We start from the raw sequence: 10,316 nt of genomic DNA, 5'->3' as shown, positions 1-10,316 counted from the left end.
CTATAGGGGTGGGCTATATGTGGGACACTATATACAGTGGTGGGCTACCTGTGGGGCACTATCTACAGGGGGCTATATGTAGAAAACTGTCTACACGGGTGGGCTATATGTGGGGCACTATCTACAGGGGCTTCTATGTATGGCACTATCTACAGAGGCTCTATGGGGGTCACTATCTACAGGGGGCTTTGGAGGCACTATCTACAGGAGGCACTGTGTGTGTGTGTGTGTGTGTGTGTGTGTATGTGTGTGTGTGTGTGTGTGTGTGTGTGTGTGTGTGTGTGTGGGACACAGTGTATGATACTATTATAATCAGGGACACAGTGTATGGCGCTATTATAGTTAGAGGTGCAGTGTATGGCACTATTGTATTTACAGGTGTTAGGAATTTTATCTTCGTTTATAGGTGCAGAAATGTTTTAAAAGTGAGAAGCTGAAGACATCTGAGCGGAAAACTGCAGAAATGGGTCGTGGCCGGGAGAAATCCATCATAGAGGTCTGGACCGGAGGGAGACAAAAAGAGAAACAGTACTAGAATCTGCGACATCACTGGTGAGTCACTTAATGTAAATGTTTATTCTGACTCTAGAGAGTAATGTAGTCACTGTATGATCTGCAGCGAGATGATGGATGGTTTGATTTTTTTTTTGTGAAACAGCATCTCCCGGCATATCCTTACCATTGTTCGGGCCATGCTGGGAGCTGTAGTTTTACGCCATACAAACCTATACGGCAGGGGTTGCACTAAACTGTTCTGTATTTGTTCTGGTGTTGTGCATATATGTACTGAGCTTTGTTCTGGCGCTGTATATATGTACTGAGCTTTGTTCTGGTGCTGTATTTATGTACTGAGCTTTGTTCTGGTGCTGTATATATGTACTGATCTTGGTTCTTATGCTGTATTTAAGTACTGAGCTCTGTTCTGGTGCTGTATATATGTATGAGCTTTGTTCTGGTACTGTATATATGTACTGAGCTAGGTAGTGGGGCTGTATTTATGTATTGAGCTTCTTCTGGGGCTGCATTTATGTACTGAGCTTGGTTCTGCTGCTGTATATATGTACTGAGCTTGGTTCTGGGATGTAAATATGTACTGAGCTTGGTTCTGGTGCTGTATTTATGTACTGAGCTTTGTTCTGGTGATGTATATATGTACTGACCTTGGTTCTGGTATTGTAGATATGTACTGAGCTTGGTTCTAGTGCTGTATTTATGTTCTGAGGTTTATTCTGTTGCTGTATATATGTCGGAGCTTGGTTCTAGTGCTGTATTTATGTATTGAGCTTGGCTCTCGTGTCGTATATATGTATGAGCTTGGTTCTAGTGATGTATTTATGTACTGAGCTTGGTTGTGGTATTGTATATATGTCAGAGCTTGGTTCTAGTCTGTCTATATGCATGAGCTTGGTTCTGGTGCTGTATTTATGTACTGAGCTTTGTTGTGGTACTGTATATATGTATGAGCTTGGTTCTGGAGCTGTAATTTTCTAAGATATATTTATAATAACAAAATTGCAGGGCAGATGGAATTGTTTTCAATTCATTGTATATTTCCTGGGAACCTGTCTGGTAGTTTTAACCCCTTGAACCACCACCATGCGGTAATACATGACCTGACAATATTTCTGTAAAGGATCTGCCAGGCACAACTTCTGTGTATACGCCCATAGGTAATCAGTCTGCACCTGAGTCTATGCCTCTGAGACTGACTCCATCTTCCACCACTCAGGATGGCAGGCTTAGGAGTGGGAGAGCCTATCGCAGCCTGGCCAGATGGAGCTAGCTCCTGCCCTCTGTCTATTTATACCTGCCTTTCCTGTTCCTCCTTTGCTTGTGTCTTCTCGTGTGGTTTCCTGGCCCAGCTACAGCTTCTAACTATTTGATCCTGCTCCATACTGACCCTGGCTTACTGACTACTCTCCTGCTCTGCGTTTGTTACCTCTTTCTCTGATGCTTTGACTCGGCTCGTTCACCACTCTTGTTGCTCACGGTGTTGCCGTGGGCAACTGCCCCTTTTCCCTTAGCTTTGTGTACCCTTGTCTGTTTGTCTCGTGCACTTACTGAGCGTAGGGACCGCCGCCCAGTTGTACCCCGTCGCCTAGGGTGGGTCGTTGCAAGTAGGCAGGGACAGAGTGGCGGGTAGATTAGGGCTCACTTGTCCGTTTCCCTACCCCCATCGTTACATAATCACAAGCCCATATACCTAGTCTACCCTGGTCCCTGACACTACTATGGACCCCCTTGAGACCCTGGCCCAGCAAATGCAGGGTCTCTCCCTACAGGTCCAGGCCCTGGCTCAGAGGGTCAACCAGCCTGACGCTGCCATGGTAGTACCCCTCACCTCACCTCTTGAACCCCACCTCAAGTTGCCTGACCGGTTCTCAGGGGACCGGAGGACTTTTCTCTCCTTTCGGGAGAGTTGTAAGCTCCACTTTCGCTTAAAGCCACACTCCTCAGGTTCTGAGAGCCAGCGGGTGGGTATAATTATGTCCCGGCTCCAGGGCCTTATCCCTGGCTCCTGACACCCCTGAACTTTCCTCCGTTGACCGTTTCTTTTCTGCTCTCGAACTCATTTATGACGAGACTGACAGGACTGCCTTTGCCGAGAGTCAGCTGGTGACCTTACGTCAGGGTAAGAGACCTGTGGAGGAGTATTGCTCTGACTTTAGGAAGTGGTGCGTAGCTTCTCGGTGGAATGACCCTGCCTTACGGTGCCAGGTTAGGTTGGGTCTGTCGAACGCCCTGAAAGACCTGCTAGTTAGCTATCCCTGTTCTGACTCCTTAGACCAGGTTATGGCTTTAGCGGTACGACTTGACCGACGTCTCAGGGAACGACAACTTGAACGGTTTTGTGTTTTCCCCTCTGACTCCCCCATGATGCCTCCCGAGGTCCCGTTGCTTCGCTCTTCCACAGAAGACTCGGAGGTACCTATGCAACTCGGGGCCTCCGTGTCCCCCCGACAACGTAGAGAGTTCCGCAGGAAGAATGGTCTCTGCTTCTATTGTGGGGATGACAAACATCAAGTGAACACCTGTCCTAGGCGTAAGAATAAGCAGCCGGAAAACTTCCGTGCCTAAGTGATCATCGGGGAGGTCACTTGGGCGCACAGGTATTTCCCGTAAATATGAAACGTAATAAAATCTTGCTTCCCTTTCAGGTCTCTTTTGGTGGTAGGTCTGCTACCGGCAGTGACTTCGTGGATTCAGGGTCTTCTGCTAATATCATGTCTGTGGAATTTGCTATGTCTCTAGCCATGCCTTTGATTGATTTGCCTAAACCTGTCCCGGTAGTGGGTATCGACTCCACTCCTCTTGCTAATGGTTATTTTACACAGCATAGCCCTGTTTTTGAACTCCTTATTGGCTCCATGCATTTGGAGCAGTGCTCTGTACTGTTGATGCAGGGATTATCGTCCGATTTGGTTTTAGGCCTTCCCTGGTTGCAGTTGCATAATCCCACGTTTGACTGGAATACTGGGGATCTTACCAAATGGGGTAATGAATGCTTGACGTCATGTTTTTCTGTTAATTCTATTTCTCCCCCTGAGGAGGTGAACATGCTACCTGAGTTTGTTCAGGACTTCGCTGATGTTTTCTCTAAGGAGGCCTCCGAAGTGTTACCTCCTCATAGAGAATAAGATTGCGCTATCGAATTGGTACCAGGAGCTAAGCTCCCTAAGGGTAGGATATTTAATCTTTCTTGTCCCGAACGTGAAGCCATGAGAGAGTATATCCAGGAATGCCTGGCCAAGGGTTACATTCGTCCCTCTACTTCTCCGGTAGGTGCTGGCTTCTTCTTCGTAGGGAAGAAGCATGGTGGTCTTAGGCCAGGCATTGACTACCGTAACTTGAATAAGGTCACTGTAAGGAACCAGTATCCCCTTCCTTTGATTCCTGATCTCTTTAATCAGGTTCAGGGGGCCCAATGGTTCTCTAAGTTTGATCTACGGGGGGGCGTATAACCTTATCCGCATCAAAGAGGGGGATGAGTAGAAGACTGCGTTTAACACGCCCGAAGGTCACTTCGAATACCACGTCATGCCCTTTGGGTTGTGTAATGCTCCTGCGGTCTTCCAGAATTTCATAAATGAGATTTTAAGAGATTACCTGGGGGTATTTCTTGTAGTGTACCTTGATGACATACTGGTGTTTTCCAAGGACTGGTCCTCCCACATTGAGCATGTCAGGAAGGTGCTCCAGGTCCTTCGGGAAAACAAACTGTTTGCTAAAACCGAAAAATGTGTGTTTGGGGTACAGGAGATACCATTTTTGGGTCAAATCCTCACTCCTCATGAATTCCGCATGGACCCCGCCAAGGTCCAGGCTGTGGCGGAATGGGTCCAACCTGAAGGCCTCCCAGGTGCCTCCCTGAAGGCGTTACAGTGTTTCTTGGGGTTCGCTAATTATTACAGGAGATTTATTGCTAACTTCTCGGTCATCGCTAAGCCTCTTACGGACCTCACTCGCAAAGGTGCTGATCTCCTCCACTAGCCTCCTGAGGCTGTCCAGGCTTTTGAGGTCCTTAAGAAGTGTTTTATCTCGGCCCCGGTGCTGGTTCAGCCCAACCAAATGGAGCCATTTATCGTGGAAGTTGACGCATCCGAGGTGGGAGTGGGGGCTGTCTTGTCCCAGGGTACCAGGTCCCTCACCCATCTCCGCCCCTGTGCCTACTTCTCCAGGAAGTTTTCGCCCACTGAGAGTAACTATGATATTGACAACCGCGAACTCTTAGCCATTAAATGGGCATTTGAAGAGTGGCGCCACTTCCTGGAGGGGGCTAGGCACCAGGTAACGGTCCTTACCGACCACAAGAATCTGGTTTTTCTAGACTCTGCCCGTAGGCTAAACCCGAGACAAGCTCGATGGGCGCTATTTTTTACCAGATTCAACTTTTTGGTTACCTATAGGGCTGGGTCTAAAAATATTAAGGCCGATGCACTGTCGCGTAGCTTCATGGCCAGCCCTACTTCGGAGGAAGATCCTGCTTGTATTTTGCCTCTTGGTATAATCATTTCTTCTATTGATTCTTATTTAGTCTCTGAAATTGCGGCTGATCAAGGTTCAGCTCCCGGGAACGTTCCTGAGGACAAGCTGTTTGTTCCCCTGCAATTCCGGCTAAGGGTACTTAAGGAAAGTCATGACTCCGCACTATCTGGTCATCCAGGCGTCCTGGGTACCAAACACCTCATTGCCAGAAACTATTGGTGGCCTGGGTTGCCTAAAGATGTTAAGGCCTACGTCGCCACTTGTGAGGTTTGTGCTAGGTCCAAGACTCCCAGGTCCCGACCAGCGGGCTTACTACGTTCTTTGTCCATTCCCCAGAGACCTTGGACCCATATCTCCATGGATTTTATCACCTATTTGCCTCCATCTCAAGGCAAGTAGGTGGTGTGGGTTGTAGTAGACCGCTTCAGTAAGATGTGCCACTTTGTGCCCCTCAAGAAACTACCCAATGCCAAGACGTTAGCTACCTTGTTCGTCAAACACATCCTGTGTCTTCATGGGGTCCCTGTCAATATTGTTTCGGACAGAGGGGTACAATTTGTTTCATTGTTTTGGAGAGCCTTCTGTAAAAAGTTGGAGATTGATCTGTCCTTCTCCTCTGCCTTCCATCCTGAAACTAATGGCCAAACGGAGAGGACTAATCAGTCTCTAGAACAATATTTAAGGTGTTTTATCTCTGACTGTCAATATGATTGGGTCTCATTCATTCCCCTCGCCGAATTTTCCCTTAATAACCGGGTCAGTAATTCGTCAGGGGTCTCCCCCTTTTTCTGTAATTTTGGGTTTAATCCACGGTTCTCCTCCGCTTCACCTGGTAGTTCCAACAATCCCGAGGTAGAGGTCGTTCATCGGGAACTGTGCACAGTCTGGGCCCAGGTTCAGAAGAACCTAGAGGCGTCCCAGAGCGTACAAAAAACTCAGGCTGATACAAGATGTTCTGCTAATCCCTTGTTTATGGTCGGGGATCTGGTGTGGTTATCGTCTAGGAACTTGCGCCTTAAGGTCCCGTCCAAGAAGTTTGCTCCCCGGTTTATTGGGCCGTATAAGGTCATTGAAGTCCTCAATCCTGTCTCCTTCCGACTGGAGTTGCCCCCATCGTTTCGAATACACACCGTGTTTCATGCCTCCCTCCTTAAACGCTGCTCCCCGTCCTTGGCTCCCTCGAGGAAACCTCCGGTCCCGTTCTCACCCCTGAGGGGGTGGAATTCGAGGTGGCCAAGATTGTGGACAGCAAGATGGTCCAAGGCTCCCTCCAGTACCTGGTCCATTGGAGAGGATACGGGCCTGAGGAGAGGACTTGGGTACCCGCCCAGGATGTTCACGCTGGGGTATTGGTCAGGAGGTTCCACCTTCGTTTCCCCAATAAACCAGGTCCACTTAGAAAGAGTCCGGTGGCCCCTCATAAAAGGGGGGTACTGTAAAGGATCTGCCAGGCACAACTTCTGTGTATACGCCCATAGGTAATCAGTCTGCACCTGAGTCTATGCCTCTGAGACTGACTCCATCTTCCACCACTCAGGATGGCAGGCTTAGGAGTGGGAGAGCCTATCGCAGCCTGGCCAGACGGAGCTAGCTCCCACCCTCTGTCTATTTATACCTGCCTTTCCTGTTCCTCCTTTGCTTGTGTCTTCTCGTGTGGTTTCCTGGCCCAGCTACAGCTTCTAACTATTTGATCCTGCTCCATACTGACCCTGGCTTACTGACTACTCTCCTGCTCTGCGTTTGGTACCTCGTTCTCTCCTGGTTTGATTCGGCTCGTTCACCACTCTTGTTGCTCACGCTGTTGCCGTGGGCAACTGCCCCTTTTCCCTTAGCTTTGTGTATCCTTGTCTGTTTGTCTCGTGCACTTACTGAGCGTAGGGACCGCCGCCCAGTTGTACCCCGTCGCCTAGGGCGGGTCGTTGCAAGTAGGCAGGGACAGAGTGGCTGGTAGATTAGGGCTCACTTGTCCGTTTCCCTACCCCCATCGTTACAATTTCCAGATGTATTTTTTTCAAATGCAGCAAAATCTATAAAATCAACTTTTAAAACGGCGCAGACTATATGCTAATTACTCATTAAAGGGTCATGGGGCGGTGCCGCTATCCTGAACCGTCACATAGTCCTGCCTCCAAACCCACCTTTCCATGTTTGATTGACATCCCCCTGGCTGATACAACTTTCTCGGATGCGCCATTGCCATGTACTACTTGTGTGGCACTATATACAAGGGAGGCAGTGTGGCATTATACACAAGGGGGAGCTGTGTGGCACTATACACATGCGGGAGCTGTGTGGCACTACATACAAGGGGCTGTGTGGCACTATCTACTAGGGGGGCTACATGGCACTACTTACAAGGGGGAGGGCTGTGGCTCTATCTACAGGGGGCTGTGAGTGGCGCAATCTACAGGGGTGTGTGTGTGGCACTATCTACTAAGGGGGGGTGTGGCACTATATACAAGGGAGGGGGCTTTGTGGCACTATATACAGGGGGAGCTATATGGCGCTATATACAGTGGGGCTTTATGGTGATATTTACAGGGGGGCTGTATGGCACTATCTTCAAAGGGGAGGCGGTATCTACAAGTAGGGTGTGACACAGTCTACAGGCGGCGCTGTATAGCACTGTCTACAGGGGGCTGTATGGCACAATCTACAGGGGGCACTATCTATAAGAGGGGCTGCGTGTGGCACCTGGGGGGGTCCCAGTCAAGAGTTTGCTATGGGGCCAAGTCTTTCCTAGTTTCCTTTACGCCCCTGCTATCTATCTATCTATCTATCTATCTATCTATCTATCTATCTATCTATCTATCTATCTATCTATCTATCTATCTATCTATCCAGGGGTGGGATTCAAATGTTAAAAAACAGGCTCCCTGCTTTGTGAACAAAAACATACGTGCCGGGGGGGAGGGGAGGTTGCAGTGTATCGTGCCATGGAAAATGATTCTAATAATAAAATAAAACATTTAAGTTATTCCAAATACCCCCTACATTAAAGTGGACTCTAAATAAAGAAATTCCCTGTCCAAAATGTTTTAATGTGGATTTCCACAATATATATGTAATTACATACCTACCTACCCACACATTATATTACACTCACCCATTACGTATAGACCTTTATGCGTACATTCAATATCCTAAGCGTGCTCAGTCCATTTATTTAAGCTGTGCACTGTGAGAAGGGAGGAGGACAGTGCGGCGTGCGCAGTAAGCCGCGACAGATCTCCCGGCTAATGCACAGATACGGTGCCAGTACTAAGATCAGTACGTAAATACAGCACCAGAACAAAGCTCGGTACATATATACAGCACCAGAACCAAGATCAGTACATATATACAGCACCAGAACAAAGCTCAGCACATATGTACAGCACCAGAACAAAGCTCAGTATTGCATTTATGTACTGAGTTTTGTTCTGGTGCTGTATATATGTACTGAGCTTGTTTATGGTGTTGTATATATGTACTGAGCTTGGTTCTGATGCTGTATATATGTACTGAGATTGGTTCTGGAGCTGTATTTATGTACTGATCTGGGTTCTGGTGCTGTATTTATGTACTGAGCTTGGTTCTGATGCTGTATATATGTGCTGAGCTTTGTTCTGGTGCTGTATATATGAACTGAGCTTTGTTCTGGTGCTGTATATATGTACTGAGCTTCGTTCTAGTGCTCTATTTATGTACTGAGCTTGGTTCTGGTGTTGTATTTACGTACTTAGTTTTGGTATTGTATTTACTTTCACTCAATGCCTGAGCATTGTTGTGTTTACCCATGTTAGTCTTAGCAAATGTTATCCTGTTCCCGTTGTTCCCGTGCCATGCTACCTGTATCCGGTATCTGCTATAGTTGTTCCTGTGCCTTAGAGTTGGAGTCGTGTTGTGCCACCTGTCACGCCTGTTGATATACACCACGATCTGGTGTCTGCAAGTTCATCTTTGCCGCGCCTCCGTTACTGTCTGGACTATCAATGGTACTCTTGTACTAGGACTGTTGTTTGGCCAGCTGCTACTCTGCTACGGTGGTGTGGCCTAGTGGGTCCACATACCCACGGATCGTGACAGTACGCTCAGGCCATGGAAGCCGCTGGTCAATGGTCAACCCAAGACCATGACGACGTCACAAGCCACACAGGCAGAACTGCGAGACCTTCAGTGACGACAAGACCAACTCCTCCTGGCATTGAACTCCATTGCACAGCGCCTGGATACGCAAGATGCAGCCATCACGTCACCCGTTCCTGTTGCTCCGGCTTTTCTTCCTACTACACCTCCTGTCAGTACCGGTGACGACTCCCGATTTCTGCTGCCACTACCTCCTTGCTACCACGGAGATGCGAGTACCTGCAGGGGATTTCTGAACCAGTGCCAGATCCACTTCAGTCTACATGCCAGAGCATTTCCGTCTGATGGCGCAAGGATCGCTTTTATCATCTCTCTCCTTACTGGCAAGGCCCTAGCACGGGCGAATCCTATCGGGGAACGTCAGGGACCAGAGACCCGTGACTTCCAGTGTTTCCTACAGACTTTTCGCACTGTATTTGAGGAAGCTGGATGAGTCTCGTCAGCAGCTGCATCTCTGCTGACCATTAGCCAGGGAGACATCTCCATGGGTGAGTATGCCATTCAATTTCGCACACTGGTGGCAGAGCTGTCCTGGAAAGAGGCCTTGGTGGCTACATTCTGGCAGGCACTGTCTTCCGAGATTAAAGACGAACTTGCCGCTCGTGATCTGCCACCTACCATGGATGACCTCGTTCTTCTTGCCACCCGGATTGACATGTGGACCCCTCTTCAGCAGAGGCGTAGCTAGGTTCTCCTGCACCCGTGGCAAAGATTCAGCTTGGCGTCCTCCCCCCCCCCCAAACTCTTTCCCGACATTTCCTTCCCACTCACCATGTCTGCTTTCTCTACGAATCAATGAGGTGTAACTTTTTTTTCACTTTTATTTTAGTGTAACTGAAGCATAAAGCCATTTGTACATTTTACAAGCAGTATAGTTCTATGTAAGATCCTTGTTTTGCGGATCCGTGATATGCAGCCGTATAAATGGCAACGGATGTGTGCTTAAGGCCTTAGGTCTCATGCCCACTTCAGTTTTTTTCATCAGGGTGCTATCCGTTGTTTGAACTGATAGCACCCTGACACATTCATTTCAATGGGGCCATGCACACTTCCGTTGTTTCAACGGAACCGTGCCGCCGTTCCCTCGAAAATAGGGCAGGTCCTACACCTGCGCGTTTTTGATGGAACAGTCTTGGCCTTTGCATTGATTTGGTCCGTGAAACAACGGACTGCACACGGAAGCCATCCGTGTGCGGTCTATG

The sequence above is a fragment of the Rhinoderma darwinii genome, chromosome 3 (genome assembly GCF_050947455.1).
Source record: "Rhinoderma darwinii isolate aRhiDar2 chromosome 3, aRhiDar2.hap1, whole genome shotgun sequence".
Taxonomy (NCBI): domain Eukaryota; kingdom Metazoa; phylum Chordata; class Amphibia; order Anura; family Rhinodermatidae; genus Rhinoderma; species Rhinoderma darwinii.
Note: the sequence above shows the minus strand (reverse complement) of the source record.